Here is a 15,418-nt window from a genome sequence, read left to right as displayed (position 1 = left end):
ATGAATACTGAATCTGTGTGCTTTTCTCCTCCCCTAAGTTCTATAGTCTGAACCAAACTTTGAGAAACTAGTTGTGTGGTCTGTCAACCTGATGATCTTTAGAGATATACAGTAAAATGACTGTATTATCCAGAATAAATAAGACATGTGTATTTAGTCACACATATACACACATGTATCCACACACACACAAAAAACCCCTGCATTTGTGAATTTGTACATGTGGATATACACATACATGTTCAATTGGAAATGCTTTGCATGACAGTATAGCTATTGTTATGTTTCCATCTACGTAATGGCACCGTGAGAGGGGTGGAGGACCCGAGCAGATCTAGCCAGATCAACTGTCTTTATTATTTAACCAAAATTTACAAGCAGGCATTGCTTCAGACTTGAGCAATGTCTGCTCGTAAATTTTGGGGGGGAAATGAATACATGTTAATTCCTGGCTTGAAGAATTTGTAGCTAACCCCAGTAGAAATACAAAGTGTATGTGTAAATGAAATTCAAAGCAATACATTCAATGATAGCATATGAGGTATTTCTGTAGAAATCAAGATGGATGTGGAACAATTAGACACTTATTCCACACAAGGCACTCATCCAGGAACTGAGGCTATGAGAATAAAACATAGACCTTACCTTAAAGGAGTTCAAGTCTACAAATTGGCACTCAGGGAACAAATAATCGGCTTCTCAGCCATTATTTCTCACACGTTTACATCCCAAGTTAGGTTTATTTTTTTCTAGATCCTGTTATTGTTAACTGCTTACCTATTGATTTCATTCTTATAAATAAGATCCCACACCAACTCTTTTCAATGTGTTCCTCCAATTTCATAATCCTTCACAATGATAGACGTTTCACTTCCATTCATTTGAGTTAGAAATATTAAGTAAATCCAACCTCATTAAATACGCGTTTGTTTAATGCATAGTGTTCCGGGCAGAATTCAGCGATAAAATAGTAGTCCAGACGGGTTACATTCAGGCAATGCCTATGTGAGCGACCAGACGTGTCCTCTGAGGCTTTAACAGCAGAATGAGAAAAACGTTTGAGCTGCAACGCATAAGACGACCACCGCCGCACACACCTCTGCTGGAATAAGTTGAAAGCTATGCGGTCGCCAAGGAGTCCTCCATCCTCTTTACCCCTTCGAGACAGGTAGTGCCATCGTACAAGTCTGTGACATTCCCATTGGCTCATTAAGAACAGAACTAGAATTTCCAGTTCATTCTGGATCAGTTCCTAGCAACTGCCAGTTAGCAATAATAACTTTGAAGTTGGGTAAAAAATGAATTCATGCTACTGGGGTTGAAATATATTATATTCTAATCCCAGCCTTTACGTATGGGCTGAAATTAAATCCTCTGTTATTTGTGTTTAACTTTCGACTTTTATTTTTCTTTCTTTTTCTTTCCCTTCTCTTCACCCTTTCTTCCTTCTTCCTCCCTTTTTTTTCTTTTTGTTTAGACAGCATATATGTCATAAAAATAACTGCATGTTGGAAACACAGTAGTTTCTGATTTCGGAAATTTCCTGCCAAATCCTTCTCTTTGATGTGGTCATTAGGAGAAAGAGCAGATGTATATCGAAGACCTTGAGAAATGGTTGAAATAAGATCAGAAATTTTGCTGTGTGCTTTAGTGATAATAAAGATTTAAAATTCATTTCATTTTAATTTATGCTTCGATATCTTGTCCATATAGTGTTTTTTTGTTGTTGTTGTTGTTGGGTTTTTTTTTGTCTTTTTTTTGAGGGAAAGGTAAAAAATAAGATGCTGCTACTTCAAGCTCGACAAATGGTAAACTATTTCTCTCAAATCAATCCTCTTCCTGCCTTTCCCCTTCATCGGCATATGAACTCCTTTTTCTTTCTCAAGGAGTCAGATGAGAGGATGTCAGCATTGCTCTGAATAAAAGTCTCTAGCATGCCATCAGCAAAACAAGACAAAGTAAAAACAACATAAACAAAATGCCGATGGGCCGCTTACTACATCTGTTCTCCTCGGGACACCATGTTGTGTGTTTCCCTTTAAAAGTTCTCTCTATTAAATATTCTGCACCACAACCAAGAGGACTTGATGGTAAAAATTCCTCCATTTGGGCTAAGGAAGCATTAGCGGCTTAAACATTTTTAGCAAGATTGGTTTTATTTTACCTTATTAAATATCTTCATGACTCCCAGAATACCTTTAGTTTTTAGACCTTGAGATGTTGGGCTAGGATTGATTCCAAGGTTATTCTGTTGCCAGTACCTTTGAGTTTATAATATCATTAAAATTGAACAAACACGAAAAGCCTGAACTGGAAAGTCAAATATAAACTTTAAGAACACATACTCTCTTCTTCCATTTTGCTGGTCAATTTACTCAGAGCAAAGAAAAAGCAAAACGGGACATAAGAAGCTCTCGGTATCAGCTTATTTCTGATTTTTCTACTTTTGATTTATGTTATTACTTCATGCTTTCTATCATTCATATAGTTTAGGTTCTTCTGAAATAAGGTTTTGATCTCTTATCTTTCTGGTGAGATTTCATCGTGATTGTGTGGGATTTGACCTTGATACATTTTTTTGTTGTTAATTTTTTATAAAGTAAGTTTTCCTGAATGCTTAGAAAGTGGTAACATTTCTAACCTCATAGACATTCCTCTTCTGCTTTTTGCATACAGTGTTAAAAATACAGTATCCTGCTTTCTGAGATTTCCTCGCTCTGTTCACCTTCCCCACTTTTACCCATTTTGTTTCCTCTTGGTCTCCATTGTCTCTCTCGCCGAGTTTCGCTTCTGACCCCAGTACTTCTTCCTGGAGCCTGGGTCAGGTATGAGGGTTCCTAGACCACACACTGCTTCGTTCTTATAGGGCTTACAGCATATGTTTACATTCACATGCTGCCGGAGTAAACAGCACCTTTCTTAGCTTTTGCCACTTGTCTCAAATTGACCTGTTGTACTATTCAGCTGTTATCTGTGGGGTGTTTTTTGGTTTCCTCATCCTTGAGATCATCAAATGCCTTATTATTCCCCTCTGCTTTAATGCTCACACGCTTTTCCAATGACATGGAGAAAACTGATGCCCTTGTCGTAAGGAATCTACTTGCAGGCATCGTGCAACCCTGTAAAAGCCTTTTTCATCTTCCACTACCACCCAGGGAACCACGTTTGATAAGGAGCAAATGAAACCTGAACCTGAAAAACCCTGATTTTACTTTCAAATTTAAAATCCACAGTATTTAAAGAGATTTTAAACATGGCGAAAGTCAAATGTCCTGCTTTCGAAAAAAATCTTATAAAAGCACTATTTTGATTAGAGAGCTATACAGTTCTGAGACACAAGTCCGTAAAATCCCAAGCTCCATTGGTTAGGGTGCTTCGCTCATGACACTTGACTGAAACGGATTCATTCAAAAATTGAGTGCACCGTGAAGGCTTCCAGGGAATTTATACTGTACACAAGTCATGTAAAAACTCCAATTTACTAATTCTCCATAATCCTCTACGTAAGGCCAATTAGTAATCAGATCTTGGGGAGCAGAGTTTTGCTGAAGGTATGAAATCACCATACAAGTCCTAGGGGATTCATAGCTCTATTTCAAGGCAGTGGCGTTATAAAATCCTGCTCCAGGTTTTGGCTCCATAATGGCTTTCCCGGGTTGGTGACACACCACACAGAAAATGCCATTTCCTTACTGTTTTTTTTTCTCCTTGAACTTCCTGGTCTTACTGTGCAGGCTTAGTTCACACTGTTTGAATTTACTTATTGTGGTTTGCATAAAATTATCCTTCACTCATCTACACGTAGTAGATAATGATTATTTGCCTATAAATCTAACAGGTACTGAGTTTTATTTACCCTCCTGCTCTGTGGGCACTCTCTGAACAAACGGACTGTTGTTCTTGAAACCTTTTCCATTTTTATGAGATTTGGAACTGTTTCTCCTTGTTGCTTTGTGTGCTTTTTAGCAGCTTGAGGCTCCTTCTTTCATGGTGTTTCCTCTGGCGCTGGTGTGAACAGAGGCTCTTGGAAATGGCAGAGTGTTAATATCCTGGAGAGTGGCTTGCTACATGTAAAAAGATTGATTCTCTAGGCTGCTGGGAGCTGCAGCAGAAGTGCGCGCGCGCGCACACACACACACACACACACACACACGAATGGTCACACACTATGCTCACCTTCTCACGCTCTCTGACTTCACATGCACAGAAACAGGCCAGGAAACCCGACCCCATGTTGACTGGAATGTTGCTTTGCATTCATTTCCAGAATATTTGGAGGCTCACATATGTTTCTCATTAATGCTCGTGTTTGATTGTTCTACGACGTTTATAAAAAAATTAAATAAACCTGTATCAAAAATTGTCACCTTGCTTTAAAGAAGCACAATTTGCTCCCTTTGGGGGAACAAACAGAAAAAAAAGAATGTGAATAAATATTTCTGCTCCTTTACATATATTTCCATAAATGAGGGTAGCATTAAGACATAATAATACATTAGAGGTTCAAGGGATTTTAAATAGCTTTGGAACAAACCAAGCCCAGAGTAGCATTACTTATACAAAGAAACTCATTTAAAACAGAGCCTATTAGTGAAATGTGGTTTTAAATCATGTCTGCTTTAAATATATGTTCAGAATTAAAAGTTACTGGGCCAGAGACCAAAAGTTAAGTAAGCCGATACCTGAATATAATTATAAATTTGGAAGTACATTGTTTCAACCCACAAAGGGATGATTTAGTAAAGTATGATACCCAGCATAACATACTTAGGTCTAAATGACTTAATAAATTTCAGAAAGTGCAGTTAATTGAATCCATTTCTAATTTATGTAACAACCTATGGAACGCTCCCAAACTCACCCTGGTAATGCTGTGGCCCCTTTAAGACAAAAGGTAGATTTTGGGGGAACCAAATCTACCTGTCTACCCATCCATCCATCCATCCATCCATCCATCCATCCATCTGTCATCTATCTACATATCTAAATTCAAGTGGCTAAATCAAGTGTTTCAGGACCCAGATATTAAGCTCAAATGGTCTTCTGACTCCTTACCTACTCTTTCAGTTTACTCTTTTGTCCTACACATTTTGAATACTGTTTATACAGTAATCATATTTTTATTTTCATTACTCCCCTCAAAAACGCCATTTCCCCTTTCTCCTTCTGCCTCCTGATAGACCCAAGTGCTTTCCCAGGGGGCCTTGCAAGCCACGGAGTGCCGCTTCTCTTAGGAACTGCAGGTGAGAAACTGTCTTCGAAGGCAGTTGTCTCCTGATCTGTTGACACCATGCCTGATTAAGACAGATTGGGGTACATTTTCACTCACTAGGAAGCCCTCCCTATTATCCACTCCTGGCTTCTCTCTAGCCCTTTCGCTTCCTAATCCTTACAGAGCGTTCTCACTCTGGACCACGGCTACCATCATCAGACACTCATTTTCGGTCAGGTGTCCTCCGGCAGAACTCCTGTCCCAGAGGAGTCCCTTGAGTTAGGGGTGGGGCGGCATCGGCGTAACCCCTAGCTTTTGAGGCGAAGGTGTCCCCATCCCATCTGGTGTAACCCAGTCTCCACTGCTACCTCAGGGGTAGAGATGATTCAACGGTGGAACGCGTCTCCTGCCAGACCTGCCCAGGCTCTGCCGTCATCTCAAGCTCACAACTCATCGGACCTCCCTGAGCACGCCTCCGAGCCCAGGCTCCTAGGAAATACGAGAGCTTTCTGCTCCATCTTCCAGGCTCATTTCTGCTCTTTTTTATACCATCTTTTCTCTACCATTTTTGCCCAACCAACTCCTTACCATCTAGGCAAAGTCGTACCAATCCTTAAATCCTCTTATGAACTCTCCAATAATCCCTCTCCTTACATTTGATTATATTTAACTGAACATTTTATTATTTGTTGTCTTTTCCTCTATTTCATGTGCATTTTTCCTATCTAGCCAAATTACGATATTTAAAGATACTTGACATTATGTAAAAAGCTTGGAACTGGAGTCAGAAGACTGAAGCCCATTCTATTCTAATTCCATTACTTATAAACTGTATTAGTCTGCTCGGGTGTTCACAACAAAATGCCACAGCTGGTGAATTAAACAACAGAGTTCGGAATGTTAGCAGTCCTGGATAAAGGTCAGGTAGGGTTAGTTCCTAGCGAGGAATCTTCCCGGCTTGTAAACAGCCACCTTCTCACTGCAGTTTCATGTGGTCTTTCCAAGGCGCATGTGTGTGAAGAGCAAGGGAGAGAGGGAGAGAGGGAGAGGGAGAGAGAGAAAGGGTGTGAAGAGAAAGAGGGGGCGGGGAGAGCGAGCGGGAGCCGGCAAGCACACTCTGCTGTCCACTCTTACAGGGACACCAAGCTCGTGGGACTACGATTTGGGTTTCTACTCAGTGGCTGCCATCTGAAGACTCCCCCAGCATGGCTCCTCGCTGCCTTCTCAGTCCGTCCACACAGGCGCTCTTCTCCAGTCACACAGATGGTGTCTAGAACCCCTCACCACTACGCATCCTCACTGTTCTGTAACTCAGCTTGCACAGTTTGCTGTCTCTTGGCTTCTCTCCTCTTGCTCATCTCCCTGTTAAACTGTTTTCAGTGCTACCTGTCCTGGGAAAACAGTTACTGACCCTTAAAATAGAAAGAATCTCTCCTGCGCCTATGCTCCCTCAGCACTGGGTTTAGATTGCAGACTTTATGAGAGTCCATAGCTTACCGTCCCCGAGCCTGCATCACTCACTAGGCATGAATCCTCTGAGATGGAGGAACGTGTCTTCCTCACACATGTTTCTTTCTTCTCAGCCCATTTCAGTTCCCAGAAACCCAGAGCAGTTTGCCTTACGATCAGTGGAGGGTTGTTGTAGTGAATAGCCAGCCAGTCAGTCAAATGACCTAGCATACCCTGGACACTAAAATGAAGTTATACATTTAGAATAAACATTTCTTTCTGAGCCCTAGGACGACGTTAACATTGGTTTTTTGTTTATGCTAACTGGTGAGCCAAATGGACAATATAAGACGGACTGACTCCCTAAGTCACAGGCCTGAGTCTACAGGAGCCAAGCAGGGCTGTCGAGGATGGCACCTTGTGGACATCACTTGTTAACAGGGTCGCCAGAGGCTGGAGCTGACTCAACAGCATACTTAGCACTCATGAAGTGAACTGTGTACCTCACTGTAACCGTAGGATAACGCCGATCGTCCAAACCAGAGTCTGGATGTCAGTACAAAAAGCATTCGGGGATTAAATGGAGGGTTGATTGGTTGACTTAAGGATTCCTTAACCTCTGAAATCAAATGTGACCTGTGATATTCATTGCTAGCCTACGCAGAAGGTTATTGGCAAAGTAGATGCTGGCCGTGGTGCTGAAGATTTAAGGTGCATGTGATGTCTTAGCCATGTGGTCTGACACGACATCATAAAAATCGAATCAGTGCTAATCTAGCACTGCTTCAATTTATTTCATAGTTTATATTTTAACATGTGCCTATGTGTAATTCTATCAAAGCCTACGACACTTATCAGTGCTCACTAGAGTTTCTGAACACAGAGTAGGTTGAAGCAGGGGTCCCATACCCTTGGGCTGCGAACCGGTACCAGTCCGTGGCCTGTTAGGAACCAGGCTGCACAGCAGGAGGTGAGCGGCAGGGGAGCGAGCAAAGCTTCGTCTGTATCTGCAGCTGCTCCCCAGGGCCGGCTTCGCCGCCTCAGCTCCACCTCACATCATCGGGCATTAGAGTCTCACAGCAGCATCGGGCCCCGGTGCCAAAAAGGTCAGAGGACCACTAGGTTGAAACACATTATTCCTGAATCCTGAATTCAGGAACTTAAAATATGAGTATAGCTATCTCTCATTCTCTTATCACAATTCCATGTGGAAGTACTGTGATTGATTTCATTAAATTAAGGCGTTGTCAACCAAATCAATATACTACCCAGAAGCAATTCTAAGAGGAGCCTACAAATCCGAATGGCTGTATTATTTAATAATTTGTTGCCTTGGCAATAATATTCACATGAGCATGTCTTTTTTTTTGTGAAGATACTTCTGAGGTTCACTTGTTGAACTAGATAGGGATTATAAATGAAAAAAATTCATGACTCAGCTGTGCATTTTATTCAAACAGAACTGTAAGAGCTTGTCTCGCTTGGCGTTAACAGCTCATGCTTTTCCAGGGCTCACCTCTGATCCTGGTGGGGCTCCTTCCTTAGCATCACCCTGCGACATGGTGCGTGGGAGGTGAATTTTGGTGCCTAATTCCAAGTCCAAAACATGTCATTATCCTTCCTATATTCCCCAGTCTAAAGCTTGGTTGAGTATTATTATTTCAGCATCAAAATAATTTTTTTCTCAGGTTTTAAAACTCTTCCTCTTTGGTCTTCTGGCAGCCGCTGCTGCCATTCAGAAGTCCGGCAACGATGAGTGGAACCCCCGTCCTGTCACCTAGTTTGCTGCAGAGACCTCCCCACTGGTCTCCTCGCTGCCCCTCCTGCCCTGCTGTATAGTCCATCTCAACGTAACAGCAGGGGGACCCTTTTAAATAGTAAGTCATAGCCTGACAGCCCTCTACGCGAGACTTCACACCAAGCGCCGCCATCGGCCTTCAAGGCCCCGTGTGCTTTGGGCCCTGCCACGTCTGTCTCATCTCTACTGTCCTCCGCCATGTCCGCTCTGCAGCAGGCACGCTGGCCTCCCAGCTGTCCCCCACATGCAGCTACCTCAGCGGCTCTGCACTGGCTGCTCCTCAGCCGGAACGCTCTTCTCCCGGACACCCGCGAGGCGATGCCTTCATTTCTCTCAAGTTTTGCTTAAAACGCATCCTGTCGAACAGAACTGTCCCGATTATTCTGTTTAAAACTACATGCCAGTTCCCCCTCTTCTCATCCCAAATCCCCCTTATCCTGCCCTATTTTGTTATGGCATTTACCAGCTTCTGAGAGGCTGTTCTATTTACTTTTACATTTTGTCTAGCATGTAAACTCTAGGAGGGCAAAGAACTTTTTTTTTTTGTCACTGATATAGCCCCAATGCCAATCAGAACATAGCTGGCGCACATAAAATGTCATCTGAATAAACTGAGAAGTGATTATTATATCTGTCTTCTCCGTAATGTGACAAAGGCCCTTCGTTTTAGTGATATTTCTGAGGCACAGGTTACGTACACTATCAAACTTTTCACCGTTTTACTCCTTCCATCTGTTTTCCATATTGTAGACAGAACGATCTTTCCAAAATGCAAACCCGATGATGTCAGCCCTATTTCCGCCCTTCTTTCCCTGTGCTTAAGATGCCACCACAGGCTTTCTACGTTTTTAGAATTACGACAGAAATCCTTGGCACGATCTATAAAGCTCGGCATAGACTGCTTCTCGCCTAAGTCAGAGGGCCTTTGCACAAGCTGTTCCCTCTTCTCAGAATGCTCTTCCAGCCTTTCCTCACTTAATAAGCTTTAGGATCAAAGCCACACTCCTGGAAATATAACCCTGCAAAGGGTTTCCGATATGCAGGATAAATAAATTCTGGAAAGTTAATGTATAAGGGTGACTATAGTTAATACTATGTTATATACTTGAAATTTTGGACAGGAGTGGATCTTAACTGTTCTGACTAAAAAAAAAAAGTGAGCTGATGAATATGCTACTAAACATTTCACAATGTAAACACATATCAAAACATTGTGTCGTATATCTTAAACACATACAATTTTTATTGGCCAGTTATGCCTCAATAAAGCTGCTTCTTCTAATATTTTTTTAAATCCTAGTTATCAACTATTAAGTCAATGAGTTATGTTAAAAAAAAATGCTCTCAAAATTTCACTTTGCTGGGGGGCTGCCCTCTCCCTGGAATCATGCTCCGAGCTCCCGCCCACTCCTCGGACCTCGGCCCCAGGGCGACTTTCTCAGGGCAGTTGTCCCTGATCAGGCCATGTGGCCCTTGAAGGGCTCTCATGGTGTGTGTCTCTCCTTCACACTCATCCCTGGGGACACATGCTTCCACATGCAGTGATTGTCTTGCTAATCCCTATTGCCCCCACTGGACTGTCAGCTTCGTGAGCATAAGGGCTGGAATTAGTTTTGTCCGTGATGTGACCACTAACGCCTAGCACAGCATCTCGATCATGGTAGGTGATCAAAAGACTATTTTTAAATAAATGTATAGGTGTAAAATAGTCCGTCTCGGCATCGGCTTTCATTCTGTATTAGATTTTATCCAACCAACTTTCCACCACTATTCTTCCAAACTGTTTGTGTTCTAAACTTTGTGGTTTGCCCCCGCCAGAAGACATGCACCAGATCCTAGAAAGTCGGCTGCTCGCATGCCGGTCCTCGGCTTGTCTCCGTAACTGCCTCACGTGGCTCTTCAAATCCGGAATTTTACTTCAATGAACATATTTGAACATTAATTTTATATCATTCTGGTATTGCTTCAGTTAACGCTGATTTTAAATGTGGTTCTAGGGTGGCCTAACTTTAAGAAACACCAATTTTCACTGCTTTCTGTAAAATCTGATAGAAGTGCTCTGAGTGTGGGCAGAACAATCCTGCAACTCAGGCACTGACTCTGATGACTTTCAGGCCTCAATAAAAACTTTCAGAATCCAGAGAAAAGACGTGTAGGAGAAGAGGACAGGAGCAGGAGGTGGGGTGATGGGGTGATGGGGTGATGGGGGAAATAAAAAAAAAAGGCGAGGCGAGGACTGAGTGGGCAAGTGAATGGAAGCCAGGAATTTTCTCACACTAGGTTTCTGATGCTTATTCGATAGAATATATGGAAGTGTCAAGAAATTTATTGTTTTTTCATACTCAGTTTATGACGTTTGGACATAAGATTTATTTTCTTTCTGAGAGGAAAGAATTCTCCATGTAACGCTCCTCTACTGACCTGCTCGGTAAATCTCGGCGTTGTTTTTCTACCAGAGATGATAGATTTGCTGTGATTCGGCCATGATCTGTTACTCAGTCCCGCTGCTGGCAGGTTTCACAGATTTGTGGAAAAAAAAAAAAAAAGATGAGTCAATTAGGTGTCCAGCCTGCAGCTATGAAATGGGACAAAAGTTAACAGGCTTCATTTGGCTTCAAACGCAAGGCTGTCTTGCTTATGCTCTAGCTACTCTGGCTGAACGCACACAAATGCAGATACAGAGATACACCGTTTTAAATTATGTCCCAAACCTGTCCATATTTACAACTACACAAAATGCACACCCTGGCCAAAGGACTATTAAAATCGGCCGGGGAAAATGACCCAAGGGAGTCCAGAGGTTTACGACTTTGGCTGTCATGTCACTAGATATGAATTCATCGAAAGTACCCTTTGTAACTGGATGGGTAGGAGACTTCACAGTGATCCCAGAGACCTTGACAGACCAAGAGTAAAGGATGGACAACGTTTCAGCCTCACTTCATTGCCGTCTGGCTTTCGTCAGAGACAGAGCAGTTGGAGAGAGGGCCACTGAGTCTGCGCGGGGAGGGGGGCCAGTCCGTAAAGCCTGAGACCTTCCCCCAGCCCAGCCTTTCACAGCAGTGTTTCTGCGTTACGTGCAAAATGTGATTGTTGCTGTCACCTATGACGAGGGTTTGTGCCATCATTCTTTTAGACGCGGTGGAACTGAAAAAATAAGAACACACTAAAATGGTCTGCCCTACCCTTAATGCCAATCAGAGGACGACTTTGGTTAAAAACAAAAGGACAAGCAAAACACACTTATTCTAATAAGTAACTTAATGTGAAAGAGGAGGCTGTCTAAGACACATAAATCAAGGCATCTTCAATCTGCACTAAACGCTTTGTCCCTTCAGAATTATCATTTTGTAATTGGAAAAGCCCTGCAGTTTAAAGTGCGCCTCGTACAAATGTCACTTGCAAGCTTCGGTGCTAATCCAGAGGAAATCTGACCCAAGCGGTCTCCGAGGCCCAATGTCTAGGTGTCGGATACATGATAAACTTCCGCGGAGCCCTCGCCGTGAGATATAGGCCTCTGGAGAACTGAATTTTTCAAGGCTTACTACAACCCAACCTCTTAAATAAGATTTAAGCTTCCCTTGTCAGGTTCTTTTAAGAGGTTTTAAAAAATTTTTTATTTGCTGCTTTGACCAGGTTCTAATCCCTGGTCCCTAGTGACCACCTTTGGCCATCCAAACCATTTCATGTCTGGTTTCCAGGGCCTGGCGCAGCTCTCATGATTGAAGAGGTATAGATATCTCTTTGGGGAAAAAAAAAAAAAAAAGTATATATATATATATACACACACACACACACACACACACACAAACACACACACACACACAAACATACATTTTCCTCTTTCATGGAAGAGCCTCATCAAGATAATTTGAGATGGGAGAATAATAATAAGACTTTCTTGCTACTTTACTGATAATATGAGTTTCTTTTATTTTTCTTACCTATTACCATTTTTAGGTAGTTCTCTCGAATAGATTAAATGATGACAGAATACTAGTTGTTTGAAATAATGAGTCTAGTAGTTTGCGCCTTAACTGTGGACTTCCCAGCCTCCAGGACTGTGCGAAACATTCGCACCTGTGTTGAAGCTACCTAGTCTACGGTATTTGGGAAGAGCAGCCTGAGCTACTAAGACGATTAAAAATTTCGAGTACTTTCTTGTGCTTAAAATGATGTGGAAATTTCCAGGCTTCAGAAACAACAGGGAACTCGAAGCCAAAATGGAAAGTTGGAGGTGATACTGTGGCACCCCGTGCACCGCGGACGCCAGTGAACGAGGGATGGACTCGCACGCCCCGAGACCTGCAGGTGACGGCTCGGGAGGCTCCTGCAGAGGAGGAGAAGGAGTGGACGCCCACGCCGGGCTGCCTGGGTTCAAGCGCCCAGCTCTGTAGCTTGCGAGCCCGGTGGCTGGGGCACATCCTAGAACCTCTCGATGCCCAGCTTCCATGTCTACAGCGTACGGATTTTAAAAAGTAACTTCTCAAAGAGCGCCCGTGAATTGAATTATTATACACAGAGTGCAGAGAATGATGCCTGGAACGACTTAGGCATTGTAAACATGTTTACTTGGTGTTATCCATGAAATGCCCTTAAACACAGAGCAGCAAAACTTAAAAAAGTATCCCACATTTTAGCGGGAACGTGGAAGCGGCATGTTCACGGCCGGTGGGCAACTGAGCGGCCACGCTGGAGAGCAGCGCTGCTGCGTGTGGCGACGGCCCCGGTGCCGGGCTGCCATCTGCCCGCCCCGCTCCTGGGGACAGGCGGGAGGCAGCTCGCGCACGTGCACCAGGCGCCGTGGGAGCGACGCCGACAGCAGTGGGAGATGGGGGACAACCTGAACGCCCCCGGGTGGGAAAGGCGGAGTGGCGCGTATACAATGGTATGAAGTCAGTTAAAATGAATGCCCCGTGTGCGTGCGTGCGTGTGTGTGCGCGCGCGTGTGTGTGGTGTGTTCTCACCTTCTCCCCATTGTGCACTAAACATTAACTGCCTGGATAAAATGTCAAGAGTATACTGTTGACTGAGTAAAGTGAATTGCAGAATGCCAATTTACATGCATTTAAAAATTAACAAGACAATTAGGATCTTGTTTATGGATAAGTACATCTATACTAAGAACATAAAAATTTAGGTTCGGAAGGATACATACCTCAGATTGGTATGTATTTTCCGAGGAAAGCAGCGGAGTTCCCAATGGGATTTGTACAACTATTTAATTCTTTAAAAAAAAATCTGAAGCATATACAGGATAATATTAAATTTGTTAACATTGGCTGTTTTGTAAATCCCTAAGTCTGAAATACTTCAAAATTTCCAAAATCCAGTCAATTAGAAAATAAAAAACGTAAGTACGGCAGAGAAGCAAGCCTCCAGTTTTCCAGCTTTTCACTGGAACAATCCCCCTGGAAGTGTTCGATGCTGGCGGCGTGAGGCTCACACTCTAAGGAGCAGTGTCCTCACCGCGGCTTTGTTCTGAGTCTGTGTGTGTTCAGCCCCGGTCTGGGTGGGGAGTAATGTCTGAGAGGCAAATTTCAAATAATGAAGTGTTTTCATTTTGTTCCATTTTTGTGGATGGGGCAGCATATACTTTTCAGTACTTAGGGCTCCTTAAAATTTATACCTTGTCTTGACATGTTCACTTTCAGCTGGACATCGGAGGCCAGTTTCACCCCAAATCCAGTTTGCTACGTGCACAAACGTATAGAAGCCCATACGTTTAGGGACACATTGCTGAGTAGAAAGCCAGGGGCAAGTCGAGTGAGGAGAACAGCACGCGAAGGAGCAGCATGACGAAGGGCGGGCACGGGAGAACACTGTTTCCGCCAGCGTCCGCGGAAATCGCAGCTACAGAAATCGAATTCTGCCCCTCTAGCCAGCCGGAAGGTGGGACGGCCGGAGTCCCCCACACCCCGCTTGCCCAGTCACCACGCGCGGCCCCCATCTGCAATGGCCCCCAGCGCGGACAGGCCCGTCCTCTTTACGTCCGTTACACACACTTCCGTTCCTTTCCCCAACCTGCCCTTCCACTAGAAGGGGAAGTTGGGGTTGATTCACTGAAAGGAAAACCGAAATATGAGGATGTCGGCCTGAGACTTCACCCTATGTCTTAATTCTTTAAGATTTTTTAAGTATAACTTCATTTTCTTTCATTAATAATTATCAAGCATTTTTTGGTTAGGGAAAATGTGCAAAGATTAAATTGCCTAATGTTCTATGTACTTTCACCAATCCAAAGTCATATTGAAATATTACATCATGTGAAATCGAGCATCGTTATATTTTAAAGGAGAACGATATGAACTTGAATGTTTTATAATTTCTTCAATTAACATAAATAAGAGAAATGATAAAAGAACACACACACACACACATATATTTTTTCAAATTCTAGTTCAAATTTTGATTCTGCCATGTATTTGCTGGGTGATGTTGAGCTAAAACTTAACCTTTCTAAGCCTCGCTTCCTGCATTTATAAAATTGGGATAACACTGACCTCCTAGGATTGCTGTAAGGATTAATTAGGCATTACAATTTAAAATTAGCTATTATTATTATGGCGATATCAACTAGTATTAGTCTCAGCAAAAAAAAAAAAAACATATTTTTTATCAAGAGTTTAACACACTGCCTTGTAGAAGAGAGTGTCTCGATTATTTATGAACTGAAAACCGTTCACCTAAAAAGTGTTCTATGGGGAGGAAAACAGTCTTGAATAATATAAGTTGTAGATAAATAGGGCCTACACATCTTCTTGACCTCAGTTTAAAATACTGCGGAATTTAATTTGATAGGCATTCATACTGAATGGATTCCCCCAAATATTTAGCTTACCGTGCTCTTGAACGAGTGAGCTCTCCATAGGACTTTGGTGCTTCCTTTCCAGTTCTTACTTCTGAGTCTCTCTCCACGTCTACTGATTGTTTAACAGCAGTTTGCTCCTCACCAAAAT

General features: G+C 42.8%; 1 protein-coding gene across 1 annotated transcript in view; it reads right to left on the bottom strand.

Moving 5' to 3' along the window:
• The window catches only part of KIFAP3 (kinesin associated protein 3), a 124,377-nt gene extending 108,959 nt beyond the window's left edge, over positions 1 to 15,418 (bottom strand). Inside the window, exons 1-2 of the mRNA XM_016148625.2 lie at positions 15,301 to 15,418; positions 10,881 to 10,966 (exon numbers count right to left, since the gene is read on the bottom strand). The gene's annotated coding sequence lies outside the window, so the exon portion shown is untranslated. The remainder of the gene's footprint in view (positions 1 to 10,880; positions 10,967 to 15,300) is intronic.

The sequence above is a fragment of the Rousettus aegyptiacus genome, unplaced genomic scaffold (genome assembly GCF_014176215.1).
Source record: "Rousettus aegyptiacus isolate mRouAeg1 unplaced genomic scaffold, mRouAeg1.p scaffold_m13_p_17, whole genome shotgun sequence".
In the NCBI taxonomy this organism is placed as follows: domain Eukaryota; kingdom Metazoa; phylum Chordata; class Mammalia; order Chiroptera; family Pteropodidae; genus Rousettus; species Rousettus aegyptiacus.
This window is presented reverse-complemented; position numbering and strand designations above follow the sequence as displayed.